Source organism: Chinchilla lanigera, unplaced genomic scaffold, assembly GCF_000276665.1.
Source record: "Chinchilla lanigera isolate Chin_1 unplaced genomic scaffold, ChiLan1.0 scaffold00048, whole genome shotgun sequence".
In the NCBI taxonomy this organism is placed as follows: domain Eukaryota; kingdom Metazoa; phylum Chordata; class Mammalia; order Rodentia; family Chinchillidae; genus Chinchilla; species Chinchilla lanigera.
In genome coordinates, this window is record NW_004955449.1 from 11,095,709 (window position 1) to 11,111,226 (window position 15,518).

A 15,518-nucleotide genomic window follows, 5' to 3' on the forward strand; every position below is an offset into this window, starting at 1 on the left:
ACAGTTGTTAATATGTGTGGAGCCATCCTGGAAGTCAATGTGTATGCTATAGTGCATATTAAAAAAGCCACAGCTCTAATGATTTCTCCAAGTTGAGTGGTTGTACAGCATTTTTCTAGCCCAACACTAAAAGGAGATGTGTTTTAGGAGTGTAGAAAGATACCATTTGCATGTCTGTTGCTTGTGAACAAGATTAGAAAATGGTTTTGCATACACGGAAAAGAGGTATGTGATACACTGAAGCAGGTTGCCAGCACATGGGTGATGGGAGTTATGTACTTGTTGTGCTGCCCTCACTATCCTTTAGCTAGAATGCAATCCTATTAGTTGGACTTACATCTTATATATCTATGCACCCTTTAGGCACTTATTTCAGAACACTGTACAAGGAAAGTCACCTGTATTATTAGGTTGAAATTGCTTCAGATCAGAAGTTTCCAGGGTTTCTTGTGCAATCTTACACACAAAAGATTCAAAATTTAAAAGGACAAAATTAAGCAAAAAAAAAGTATGTTTTTAAGTCCCAAGTGATGTCTTTTAAACAAAGATGAGGACACTTATTATACTAAAACTACAGCTCTTTCAAATAACTTATATTTGACAGTGCATAGGAACTATGATTTATTAAAGGTGAACATGCTCACCATTCTAAGCATAACAGAAGTTTTTCACAACTGCTTTTTCTGTACCCGATTTTTATCCTTCATAATGTTAATGTGTGTGTGACTTTTTTTGTTTGTGTTACTAGAGACTAAACCCAGGGCCTTTGCACTAATATATATCCTCAGACCTTTTTTTATTCTTCAGTTTGTGGTAGTTTCTCACTAAGTTGTTAGTGTCTAATCTGGGTTTGGACTTGCAGTCCTCCTACCTCAGCCTCCAAGAGTGCTAGGATTACTGGCATGCACTACCATGCCCAGCTCAGATTATTTTTTATTAAAGTATGCTAAACTATTAAAGTGCTAAACATACTTGCTAAAATGCAAGTATGCGTTGCATGAATAAACCTCACTTTTTAATAATGTGTACTCCTTTTATTCTGCTATTCAATTTAATTGGTCAGTATTTTGTTGAGAATATCAGTGTCTATGCTCATAATTGATTTATAAATGTTCTTGTATTGTTCTTGTCTAGCTTTGTTATCATAGTAGTATTGACCTTGTATAATAAATTTAGAGCTGTTCTTTCATGTTTATGTTTTTGGAAAAGAGTTAAAAGGAAGCATTTGCAACACTTTTCTAATTTTGCTTATTTTTTTTGAGTTTCTTTTTTAGGCTTTGGAACTGCTTCAAACTGCTTATTCTGAATTTTTTTGCCAAGAGGTTTGTAGATCCCCATTTCTAGGATTGGTTGCTGGTGCTTTATTTTTTTCTTTAGTGATATCATATTTCTCTGATTATTTGTGGTCTGTATGGCTTATTTTGGTGTTTGAGCATTTGAAGAATCTGGTACCCCCCTCTAGTCTTTAAAGACCATCTTTAAGCAGGGAAAGCAGTGAGCTCTTCTGCAGATTTTTGGAGGGTAGTGCACACCTGTAATCTTAGTCTGAGGTTGAAGGTTTGCTATGAGCTTGAATGCAGCCTGGGCTACATACTGAGTTCAAGGCTATATGATTATGAAGTACAGAGTGAGATCCTGGGTAGATGGGGAGATGGAGGAGGCAAAGGGAAGGGGAGAGAGAGACACACATACAGAGAGAGAGAGAGAGAGAGAGAGAGAGAGAGAGAGAGAGAGAGAGAGCATGGGATTCTGGAAAGGTCAGTTGTAGAATTTGTAGTTGGCGTTACTATCGGACTCCTCGGGTGAGCTCACCTGCTGTCTGGCTTAATAAGCACCTCAAGCTTCTGCTCATTGCAGTAGTCATAGATCCAGGGTTTGAATCATTTGACAAGGTACTGACAGAGTCTTGAGTCTGTGGGGACTTGGCTGTAGTCATGGGGATTGTTTGGTATTGAATCTATGGGGAATAGCCTGGCACTGTGATCTGCTGCAGTAATCTTAGAATCTAGATCCATAGGGATGCCCTAGAGTTTATTATCCTGTGGGTGCACATGGGTCCTGTGTCTGTCATTGCCCATTTACAATCTGGAACAGTGGATATTGCTTGGTGCCACAGGAGCTGGCCTAACACTAGGGATCACTGGGACATGTCAGATGGTGGAGTCCACCACGATGTTCATGTGTACTTTATTTTCCTTTGCTACAAAAATTTTCTCTCCTCATACTGTGCCATATGTGATTGAGAACCATTTAATACAGGTAATACCAATCTATCCTTTCTGTCCTCTTAAATGCATCTTTTCTTCTTTCTGTGTTTCACTATACTATTGTAAATTCTCACTTGGGTTCGTTAGCTCTCATGAAGGTATATCTGTGTGTGGATGACATTTTAAATTCATATTTTGTGAGGGAACAAGTCATGACCCATTATCTTATTGATAGCACTCCACTATTTATTTGGGATTTTTTGAATCAGGGTTTTGCTCTATAGCCCAGGTTGGCCTTGAGCTCTCTATGTAGCCCAGGCTGGCTCAAACTCATGGCAAGTCTTCTGCTTCAGTTTCCTGTGTTTTGGGATGACATGAAGGTGTCACCACCCTTGGCTTTATTTATTTTTAAATCATTCACTTTAAAATTTGAAAATCTCAATAATTTCCAAAATTAGCAAAGGTCATGCTTGGTAAATTCAAGTGTACTCATGTTGGGAAGTGGCTTGTATTTAGTATTTGTAATTAAATTGAAAACATAATTCAGAAGTGCTTTATTTTTAAATACTGCTAAACTTAGCAAAAATTCTCTATGATCTCATATTAATATTTATGCCAAAGTAATCAATAAAACTGCATGAGTTTTTAAATGTGTTTTGTTTTAATAGAAGCACAATCGTTAAAAGCCATACTATAATGGTCCTATTTCCTCCTTAGTGACTTACTCATTGTATGGAAAAATATCTCTTTGGTTTACAGAATAGGTGCAATAGCATCTGCATAATAGAGTGTTAGTGAGAAGGAGTTGATAGATGCACAAATTTACAAAAGAGTGCCTGGCACATAGTAAGTTCTCCATGAATATTACTATTATTGTCAGATTCATTAAAAGGAGAAATTTGTAAAATACTGGAAAATTAATTAGCCCAATAAGAAATGTTCAAACACAATTCACCTCAGGAGGTTTTTTTTCTTGCCTTGTGTTTTTATTGTTTGTGCTGAGACTGAAGCCAAGGAATGCTAAACTAAATTTCCGGCCCTTTCAAATCTTCTTTTATTTTGAGACAGTGTCTTCTTAAGTTCCCCAGGTGGGTCATGAATTTCTTATCCTGCTATCTCAGCCTCCCTACCAGCTGGGACTGCAGGCACGCACAGCCACCTTTAGCTTCATTTGCAGAAGATTCTAATAAGGTCTTAAACTCTTTCCCAAGACACTTTCCCAAACACAAACACACACACACTCACACTCCAAATAGCTAACAAATGGGGACAAAAACAAAACAAAATTCAACTTCCACCCACAAAAATTCCACATGTACCCCAAATAGGGTGAAATAATGGAAAAAAATTTTTAAAAAAATCCAGAAGGCTTTAATTTTTAATTCACCCACTTGAATATTTAAAGCAAATCAGATTTGATGGAAAAAATGCCCAATGAAGAAAATCTGGACATCTAAGCAATAGTCATGATCATAGATCAGTAAAAGCAGAGAAATGTTGAAAAACATATAATGTAAAATACAAAGTAGTTGCTGTATACAAAAAACTAACATAGCATGTAAGAGCTGTAGTAAGAGACCTTGGAGAAGAGAATAGAAAAGTAAAGACTTTATATTTAAACCTACCAAACTGAGAAACAGACATGGCTAATTGATGTCTGTATATCCAGCTTAAGGTGATTTGTAGCAGTCAAACAAAATTGATATGTCTTGACATACCTTCAGTTTCATGATAAGTTCATATTTTCTTTCACAAGTAAATATATGTATAGATGAGAACATTTTAGGTGGATTTTAAAAATGAAATTAGGAAATATGATAGATTTCATTTAAAAATAAAATCAGCTAATAGGATTATCTGGATCACAGGGCCCAACCTTACTGATTCAGCTGCTACTGGTTGTTTGAAAGCTCCAGTTGTAAGATAGGTAAGAGGTGATGACTCTCCCAATAAGCATACCCCTCCTCCTCGGCCCTCTACGCTTCTCCACCCCATAGGTGGGTCACAATTGCTGTGGAGATTTCAGCAGTTAAAATGCATTATAACTCCCTCTGGTACTGGCTTTATTTTAAATTAAAAGCTTCTGAAGTATAGTTGGTTAACATGGGACAATTGTCTCAAATATTACTTTCACCTTAAGTACTTACTGCTATTCTGCAGAATAAAAATGTGTCCAAAGTAAAACTGCTCTCTCAGATTTTTAGGAGAGGAGGGAACCTAAAATTTATTTAATATCTTGCCATGTTTGATCCTCACTGAATTCTGGAGAGTACTGCCTTTTGTGGGTGATGATCATAAAGCTCAGAATAAGTTCATATTTGCCACATCTGTAAATGGTGAACTTAGAGTCACATGCTTTAAACTCTATTCCTGTATTGATGGAATTAGAATGAAAAATTTTTGTAAGTTTATATAAAATAATTTGGCAAGATATTAAATTTTCAAGACCATGTCACTGCCCATCTCATTGGTACTAGCAGAAATAGTACCTCTCTAATGAGAAGTAAATGAAAAATAAATAAAATATTGAGGCTACCAGCATCACCACTGTCACTCTGCCATGTATTGGCTCAGGAAAAGTGAAAAAATTATTTAATCATTTGGAGTCTACCTTTTCTGGAAAGCTAAGCCTCAGGCTCATCAGGAGGGTTAATAAAGCCAAGCAACATGGAATCACTAACATATATGACAGCAATAAGTCATTGCTGACTTTGCAAAAGTATCAGGCAATTTACATCTTTTTAAATTATTTTTACTTTGCTGAAGATGTCTACTGTTATTCTATAATTAGATTTTATTTCACAAAATTCAAACACTAGATTACAGATAGCAATATAAAGTTGGATTGAATGCAAATTGTACTTAAATAAGAAAAAAAGAAATTCCTCATAACTTGTTTTTTAGAGGTAACTTCACATCTTTTACTCAGACATACCACTTGTTAGTACTTTAAACTGAAACCTGAATGCACTCTATACATTTAGGAAGGATCAACCTTGAAGTCAGGAGTCACCGGTGAATAAAGTAGACATTCATTTACATTTCAAACTGAAACATGCACAAATATTCTCTTTAATGTGGATTTCCTACGTCCAAAGATGGGCCATTAAAGCACAGAAACTATGTTAAGTTTTAATGACAGCATCTCTTTGTATTCATCATCTTACAGATGTCATCTTTGGAGATACTGCTAAGGAATTAGCAAAATAAATTTAAAAGAGAATATTTATTCTGTCTAGTCTCACATTGCCTTCCTTTCAGAAAGTGTTTGCTGAAGCACCAAACTAGCAATATGTTTCTGTCAACATCTGCTTTCATTTTCCAAATGACAGCCTTCGGAAGCCGAGGTTGGGATGAAGTGTTATTCTTAAATCTTGGATCATGGCATAAAACGATGTTCATCTGCCACAAAGCATCCTGCTTGGAAAGCTCTCAAAACATTGTTGACCTGAGTCAAACACATCCAGCAAAGAACATAGGTTAACTTTTAAATTATTACAAAACTTGCCACTATTTGCCATTATGACAAATGCTGAAACAAATGAAAGATTTGCTGAAAATGTACTGTTCCATGCATGCTCAGACAGAGGAGTCACTGATGAGTGTCATGGGATATGGGATTTATTTTAAAATTAGGCCTTACACATTTTGGAAAGAGCTGTGGAAGTGTATACCAGAAGTGATAGTGGAACCATTAAAAGTGTTTTAAGAAATCAAGTGATTCCAATGACCAGATAGAGCTGCTAAGAAAAGCTTGTGTGGGAATATATCAGACTCACTCTTCTGATGGGTTATCGTTAACGTGGCTCCTCAGTGAAACACTCTATTGAGTCCCTCGTCACTACTGGATAATAGAGTTAGCTCAAAGGAAGGTAGTCCACGCATAGCATGGTTAGGAAAATGTCAGAACCTGCTGATGCTTCTGCAGCTGTCCATGATAACTCTCAGGGACTAATGAAGACTTCAACACTGTAACCTGAATTCTTAAATCTCATACAGGTACCTCTTTTGGTCAAATCTGACATTCATGCAAAAAAGTGGATTTTAGGAAGCATAGTATCCAGTTTCACCAGAAACTGACAGACTACCACATGCTCCCCAATACCAGCTACTGGTCCTCATTCCATGGCTGGCCTTTGTGAATGTATTTCAGTCTCTACTACAAGTTACTGAATTTAGTACATGCTCAGAGCAGCACAGGAGAAGCACTCAGAATCACTGCTTTTCTTACTACTTCGATGTTTTCTTTTTTTTTTTTTTCATTCTGTCCCTGCAGTTGCTTTTTGAATTTTTCCTCAGTGATAAAACAAAATTTCTCACAATCACCTATAAGGCTTTGAAGACAAGTTTACCTATTTTACCTATTTTGTCTCTGATCTTCTCTCCCAACCTTCTCTTTTTGCTTCTTGAAGCTCTGTTCATATTATCACTAGCCAACGCTTTTTGTTTGTTTGTTTGTTTGTTTTTTAATGACGAGTTTTGCCTCAGTGTCTTGCACTTGCTTTTCCCAGAATGCATTTCTCCAAAAGACCCACATAACTCAGTCTATCATCTTTTTCAGGTCTTTCTTCAAAAAGTCAACTTCTCAAGAGAATATTTAAACTTGTCTCTCTAGCTACTTCCTATTCTTTCCTGACATATTTTTCTTCAAAACTCATTTCATTAAAATATTCATTGTGTGTGTGTGTGTGTGTGTGTGTGTGTGTGTGTGTGTGTGTGTGTGTATTTTGTCTTTTTGAGACAGAGTCTTGCTACTCATTTCAGGCTCAACTTGAATTCCCTTTGTAGCCCAGACTGGTCTCGAACTCACAAAACTACTCCTGCCTCAGCCTCCTCAGTGCTAAGATTGCAAGCATGTGCCACCAAACCTGGCTTGTATGTGTGTGTTTACTGTTCATGTTTTTCTTGCTTCTTATATTTGTTAGAATATAAGCCTATTAAGGGAAGGAATTTTTGTCTGTTTTGTTTCCTGCTTTGTCTGGTGCACAATAGGTGGGCAAGATAACAATAACACCATAAATATAAAAGAATCACAAAGTGTTGGATCTATCCACTAACATTATGAATGGATTTTTTTTTAATGAATGCTCCTGTTAGTTTTTTATTCTGACTTTGCTCTCCCTGATTATGAGACCTACAATGTAAACATATACTTACAGAATTTATCTAGCTCTTAAATTTGTATATCTGCTTTCTTACTTACTTTTCTTGTTCCTGAGTCAGAATATCCAACACGCAAAGTTAGAGGAAAGATTTATTTGGCTCACAGTATGTAGAGGTTTCACTCCATACTTGGATGGCTTCAAGACAGGGTGGCAGGGCAGAGGGTCATGGCAGAGGAGAAAGAGTTCATGGCTGGCAGAAGGCAACAAAGCAGCAAAGTAACCAGCAACAAGTTGCGACAAAAGCAGCCCTTTTTCTGTCCCTTATATTCTATCCCAGATGACCCATCCTTAGGGGGTGGGGCACCTTTAATCCTAAATTGCACCATGAGTCAATCCTAGCATCACATACTCTAGATCTAGCCATCTCTAGAAAGCTCCACCCTGTGAGGCTTTGGGGGACATCTAGACACAAGCCATAACATCTGCAAAGTGATGAAACATAATCACAGAAGGACATTTTCCCAGTCATTCTGACAAATTTGTTCTCTCAAAGCCTTAAATTAGCCTTTTTTCTAAATGATCTCCCCGAAATCCTAAGGACTTAAGTTTAGAGACTTAAGGAAAGATAAACCAAACCCAACCATATAGACAGTATTTGCTTATTAATTTCTCACATTGCACTATGTAGACGCTGATCTTTAGGTACCTATGCTCAAAAAGTACTTATGAAAAAATATATAATGTCATCCTAAAGCACAGGTACTTATTACACTATTACTCTCTTCTCTTCTACTATTGCATTCACTTTTTCCACTTTTCCAACTTACATACTTCTCTTTCTTTGCCATTGGTTTTAGTTTTCATTCTTCTAAGTCATGAGAGTACATGAAGTATTGACCACTAATGAAAATAAAGATTTAGTTAATAAGCATAGAAGTTCAATAAATACCTGAGCTCATGCCAATATAACAAGAACACAGTCTCTGAAACTATTACTTAGTGAAGTTTGATGTTGTGAAAATCTTTTACTTTTTATCACCTCATTTATTAAGATAAATAATAGCAATGATAACATCATAAAAGTCTATAAATTTAAGGTCTAAAGAATGAATATATGAACTTATATACTTAAACACTTAGCACAATACAGGAAGCATAATGCACTTTAAATCTATGTTATTGTCAATATCATAACTTAAAAATGTGAACATACATTTACCCCATATAATACTTAGTTTCTTTAGTTCTCATTTTCCTCAAGAATATAATCAATTTAGGAAATTGTTAATCTGTATTTCAGCTAAAATAAAATTCTCATTCTATAAAATATATATTCTATGTAAATTGGCATGTTTAGATACACAAATATATGTTAATATTTCATCAAATTAAACAATGATGATACTTAAATACATGACATCATCCTAGCAATTATTACTATCCTTATACATGATCAACGGCTGTTCTAACCTTAATTGGAATGGTATTATTTCTAGGCCATACACTTTCCAAATTGAGTAGCTGTAAGACTTGGTTCCATAATACTTTGAAATAAATTTTTGCAGATAATCTCATAATTACAAATACATTGTTTGGAAAAGTCACACATAAGAAATTATGTGGTTTCTTATATTGATGGTGTTTCTCAGAAAAACTGTTAAGTGTATTTTGTGTATGTTTATAGAACTTTTAAAAGACTAATGCCCTTAATATTAAAATTCACATTACCAATTCAAACTTTCTTTCTCCTGAAGTTTTTTCAGCAACAAAACAGAACAAAACAAACAGCAATCTGCATATTAAAATGGAGAGGCTGAGTATATTTTAAGGGTTCGACTTCCTACGTAAATTTTAGTCAATTTCTAGATATTTATTGTAAACTACTCTAATATGATGTTATTTGGTGTATACTTTTGTAGTATAAAACATGAGGAAAACAACTTAAGGATTTTCAGTAAAGAACTTCTATAAATACCAGCAGAATCATGATGTGAAATAGTATTCAGTCCTTAAAAGGAATGAGGCAGCTCTTTGAGTGTTCCCTGAAAACATCATTAGGATATATTATTATGGAAATAAAATGTAAAAATATGTAAGAAGCTGTATTTTTTTAACAACAATAATATCCCCATGTATACATTTGTGAACTATTAACAATTGTTACCAGTATAGAGGGAATTGCTATTCTAGAATACAGGAAGAGAGACAAAGAGAATGAGTTTTTGTCACTCTTTATCAAATGAGCTCATAAGAAAACCGTTTTAGTTGTATTTTCCAGTTCCTGGAAGACATCGGTACCAAAGTACCAGTTGATTATGCTCTGGAAGGTATTTGTTTCAGGTTGAGAACACAACCCAGTGAGGGAGAAAATAGATAGGCATGTTAAAATTAAAGCAATTGAAAAGAGAAAGAAGATGCACATTTGTGAGAAAGATAATTTAAAACAAATTTAATTAAGCTGTAGAACAGGAAGCACACAGTGATCCAGGCTACACCACAGCCAGGGTGAACTTTCCTATTATTCACACTCAAAACTGTGTGAAACCAATTAATGGACTAATCCAACACCACAACCTATTAGTCCAAGCATCTCATCCTTTATCCACATTCACACACACTAGATCCAGCCACACTCAAAAAGGCCCACCTATGAGCGCATGGACTTTGGGGGGACATCTAGATACAAGCCATAAGAGTGGCATATGCCCGTAATCCAATCACTTTTGGAGGCTGAGGAAGGAAGATCACAATTTCAAACCAGTCTTGGCAATTTAGTGATATATTACCTCAAAGTTTTAACAAATAAACACAATAGAAGGCTCTGAAGGTGGCCCAGTAGGAAGGAACTGGTGAGGACAGTCGCTAGTATCAAGAAGAAAAAGGCCCTGTTCTTCATACAGTGTTCTGCCACCGGGTGGCATCATCAACCCAAGACAGTTTGGATGCTATTAGAAGTGGGGTGGTGGAGGAAGGGTAGAAATGAAAAAGCTTTGGGATTAGATAGCTGCAAATGGTGTGTGAGAGAAGCAAGGTTATTATGGCAAAGTCACACATATAAAACTAGTTCTTCTATTAATGGTGTTTCAAGTGTTAAGTATATTTTGTGCATGTTTATAGAACTTTTAAAAGATTAACGTCCTTAATATTAAAATTCCCATTTGAACTTACTTTCTCCTTAAATTTTATCAAAAACAAAATAAGACAGAACAGCAAATTATTAAGATGGAGTTGATGTAAATAAGGAAAATGGCAGTAACCTTTTTGAGTCTGACTACAATTTAGGGAGGAAGCGGAACCTCTAAATATACTCAGCTTCTCCACACTGAGATGTGTAGGCTCAGTGATTCAATATTTGAGCAAACAGTAAACCCACAGAACCCTGTGGATGAATTTACAAAGGCAAACATATGGGTCAGGTCCATCCGAAAATATCATGGTAGGGAATTCTATCACATGGAGCCTAGATCACTTTGAATTTTGAGTATTTAAAATGCCAGTTATGTAGTGAGGTAAATGCACATTATATCCATCTACTCTCCATCAACTTCTTTAATATGACTTTGTACTTTTGAAAAATTACTTTGAATCATATTATATGATATATATCTTTTGATATATGTTGTGTGTTGTGAAGACCCCGGTGATGTTATTTATCAGGCATATATCCTGGCTATCTATGCCGGGATAGTTTCTGTGCCAGCACTGTTGATAAGAAATGTGCACAGTCCCACACTTCTGGGTGTAGAATAATAACAAAGGGAAGAGTTTGCTTTGGACATGAAGGGAACTCCAAGATGCTGCTTGCTGATCATGTTATTCTCATAAGTTAATTAGCTCTTTAATTCTCCATTCATTCAAAAATAATTACAGAGTATCTCTCACGTGCTTATTAAATTCAAAGTGCTGGGAGATTAAAGTGAATAAAGCATAGAAAATTGATTTGAAGGAATTTACATATCAGTATCTTCAGGTTATAAACAATATAATTTCAATCCCATTACAACAAAGATTGAATAAAAATTCTACAGAGTCCTAAGATCAGTTCTAGGAAACAAACTGGCTCCCAGTAACAGAAATTCCCTTTTCCTTTGACTTATGTTTTCTTTTGATACTTATTTCTATAAAAATTTCTTTTTGTAAGGAGGGAAGAGCTCTGTCTTTCCACATTTGTATACAAAGTAGGAAGTTAATCCAATGTATTGAGTGATTATTTTCAGATGTGATAGAAAAGTGCACTTGAAGGTCTGTTAAGAAACACCCTTTCCTGACGAGCTACAGTCTGAGCTCTGTTTTGCAGGCAGTGAGTAACCCTGAAGGATTTCAATCTAAAATGTTAGGAATTCAGACTTAGAATCTAGAAAAAAAAAGGTACAATCAATTGAGAAACAAAGGAGGGGAAGCATGGAAGAAATTACATTTCTGGGAAGAAAAAATGGCAAACTCATGATTGGAATGAATTACATATTCGAAGTTGCGGGAGTACATAATTTTGTTCAAGAAATTCTCCTAAGGAGAAAAGAAATGTGGCTGAAAGGCAAAACCCTGGGGAATGGGAAGATGGTCATATTATATACCTAATGCTTATGAAACACCTGATGAAAGCCAGATACTACCCTGTGTACTGGAGAAATAGTGAGGAATGGATAGTCCACGGCTCCATTCTAAGGAAAGGAGATAATAGGGATGGAAACAGAAGAAAGGTTAGTGAATGAGGAATGTTGCTGAGTCGAATTAGGTTGATCAGAGAGACAGTGATTGCAGAGCTAGCTAAGATTATGTTGGCACAAAAGCCTCTAAAAGATATGATGGCTGAGTCGTATATGTCAGTGATCTATATGTTGAGGATATAGGCCCGAGCAAATTAAGAGAAAGCCCACTTCAAGCTAAAAGGTTTATAGGAGTGCATGGAAAAGAGAGAGCTGACCAAGAAGAAAGAGAAAAGTCAAAGTGATAGAAGGTAACGAACTAAAGCATAGCTGTGGAAAGAGCTCAAAGGAAAACAGCCTACATACTTTCAGAGAAATCAAGTGAAGAAAGGCCCATAATCAATTAGATATGCTCGTTGATGGACTGAGTGAAAAGAAATAGGTAACTAACATGTATTAACCTGCAATAGTTTTGTTTCTATTCTCTTTCTTATTTTGTATTATTGTCATTTCAGTCTTCACAGTATCATATTTAATTTACAAAGGAAGAAATTTAGAATCAGAGATGTTTAATTAATTGTCCAAGGCTTGAAAGCGAATGAACTGATGTATGAACCTAGTCCTATTGAAAAGAAAGCTCTCAGTGACTGCAGCATGAGTGGTAGCAAGAAAAGGATGATTGTAGAATGCATTTTGGAGGAGTAGAGATAACGGAGAGAAAACAAATACTGTGGGTACACAATTCTTTCAAGACATTTCAGACTGAAAGAAAAAAATACAGGGTAGGGATATTTGATTTTAGGGATGCTAGGTTTTATCTAAAAACAATCCTGATGAGATAGAGATTTAGGTATGGAGGATCATGAAGAACAAGTGGAAGTCCTTATTTGTATTTTATACTATCTCAGAAGTTGACAAACTATAGCCCGAAGTACAAATTCAGTGCATCTTGTTTTTCAAGTGAAGTGTCACTAGACTACAGCTACACTCATCCATGTGCATATTGTCCATAGCTGCTTTCCTACTGCACTGCAGGAGTTGAGGAGCTGTGGCGGAGACTGTATGGCTCATACCACCTGAAATATTTCCTGTCTGGCCAACAACGGAGAAAGTTTATTTTGATCTAATAGAAAAAAATAGAGTTGTTGGGAAAGTGAAATGAACTATGTAGATATATAAAATGGCATATATGTAGACAAAGTGATGAATTTATAGGGAAGTAAAGCATTGGTCCATGAAAGTTGTAACAGGAAACCTGCTGAGGGGAGTGGAGTCAGGAAAGCATAGCTGTGGCGCTGAGAATTGGTAGAATGTGAGAGTTCAAGGTGGTCAAAGTCCCCGCAGAGAGCCTGGGTGAAGCGGAGCAGAAATAGGGAAGTCAGGAAATAATGTTGCGGTAGGGGAGAGTAGAACATTTTATTTCAGAAGTACATAATGAAATACGTGTGGCAGAGTGGAAAGAATGTTGACTTTAGATCCCAGAGACCTTGTGGATTTGAGTCCCAGCATGTGCAATTTGTACCTGCGTGACCCAGAGAAAATTACTTTTCCTAGCCAGTTTCCTATCTATAAAACAGAATAACCATTGCTTTCAAACATCTTGGTGATGTAAAAATAGGATGCCAAGGAGCACTGTCCTAGAGACATATTAGGTAATTGGACAAATTATAAACAAGTATATTTCGGCCAAAAGTAGTGGCATGAGATTGTAATCCCAGCCGTCAGGGAGCCTAGAGCAGGAAGATCAGGCATAAGAACCCAGCCTGCACAACGTAGTGACCTAGCATGACACTGTCTAAAAACAAAAAATGAAAAAGTGTTGGTGATGTAGCTTAGTGCAAAGGCCTTTGGGTTCAATCCCTAGTGACACAAAACATTATATTTTAAATAGGATCATTTAAAATATGTCAGGTATCCTTGCAAGCATTATATTATATATGAGGTATATTTTAATTTTCATTTGTGGCAAAAATGAAGAGTTAGCTGACTTTGAATTATTCTTATTATTTAATAACCCTTTTTATGCTTCCTTATTGGAAATACAATTTGTCATTTTCATGCCTAGATGGGAAATTTTCTAACAGCATCAATTTCCTTGCCATTGAAAAATAAATTAAAACGATTAATTAGCATTACATATTTGTTGTAATTAGTATAATTTTAATGAAGTCATACAATATGATCAGATTACTCTCTTCTGAAAAATTATTTCAAATTCACATTCATTTTTATTTTTAATGAATGCTTTACCTCCACCATTTTTCTTTCTAGAGATATCCCAGGATATGATTATATTTGCATAGCTATCTCTGTAGTCACTGGAAACTTCCTCCAGCATTTTCTTCTCTTTGCTATTCTAATTCTCACTGGTCATTCTACGTAGTTTTCAAATATTAATTACAAATCAAATACCAAATTTAAAATTAAATAAAGCAGACAACTCCTTTTAAAATGTAGATATTGGTAAAGATATTCTATGTGTACACAAATAGTTATTATGTACAGTTTAAACACTTGTCAGATTATCCACATGCTCATGTACACACATATATGCAACCACCAACATATGTAATTAGTATTGGCTATGGAATTTTTAGAAAGTAAAAAAAAAGTTACAATTGTTGATACCTACTTGATTGGAGTATTAATTGATAATTAGATACAGGAATCAATTATATTGCCTCTAAAATCTAAATTTGGCAAATTGAGCTTAGGTGCACATAGGGGGCTTAAAATATTTCACACTAAATTTACCTTCAAGTTTTCTACTTATTAGACGCATAATAAGGCTAGGGATAATAGTCCAGCAAAGCAGTACACATGGTAAAATTAACAGGATAGAGTAAATGCTGTCTATAGCATAACATCTTAAAAATCTTTTACAGTTCAGCATAGAGAATATAAGTAAAGCAAGCTAAATGCTCCCAGTTATTTTGTAGTGAAGAAATGAGTATTTATCTCAGTCTATTTTGATGTCACATCCTTGAAAATTTTGTTTTTTAACCTTTATTACCTTGCTTTTAACATGTACCTCCTTATGCTTTAGGTTCCAACGGTGTTCTCAATTTTGATTTTGGTATTTATTCTGTTATTAATTTATTCTTTTTCATGAAACATGATTTAGCTGTAGCATGATTTCACTCTGTTTAGCTCATTAAGAATGCCAGACATGTACATTGCAGTCTTTAGTACATTTTTCCTTACATTTTAAGCAATTGGAAGTGTGCTGAAACTTACTGTTGGGTTCTTTATTAATGTAAAACATTTCCCAATACAAATGCATTGTTTATATTTAATAATCTATTTATCTTATACATGCCCACATTGTCACTATATAAGCCCAAGCTGGTTTTTAAAAAAACTGATGATCAGTACTAGAAGTAATATAAATTCTGCCTCAATTCAGCATTATTTTCAGCATTATAATACAATGACTTTTAATTGAATTTATATCACTAGTCGACATTGCTTCACAGAACACACAGATTAAAAAATGTGTAATCCTCTTCCCTATGGCAACCTCTTCTGAATTTAGTCAAAGTCATATATCTTAATCCTGG

The 15,518-nt window shown here is 35.3% G+C and overlaps 1 protein-coding gene across 1 annotated transcript in view; it reads left to right on the plus strand.

Moving 5' to 3' along the window:
• The window catches only part of Kcnh7 (potassium channel, voltage gated eag related subfamily H, member 7), a 442,427-nt gene that overhangs the window by 42,942 nt on the left and 383,967 nt on the right, over positions 1-15,518 (plus strand). The window lies entirely within an intron of this gene.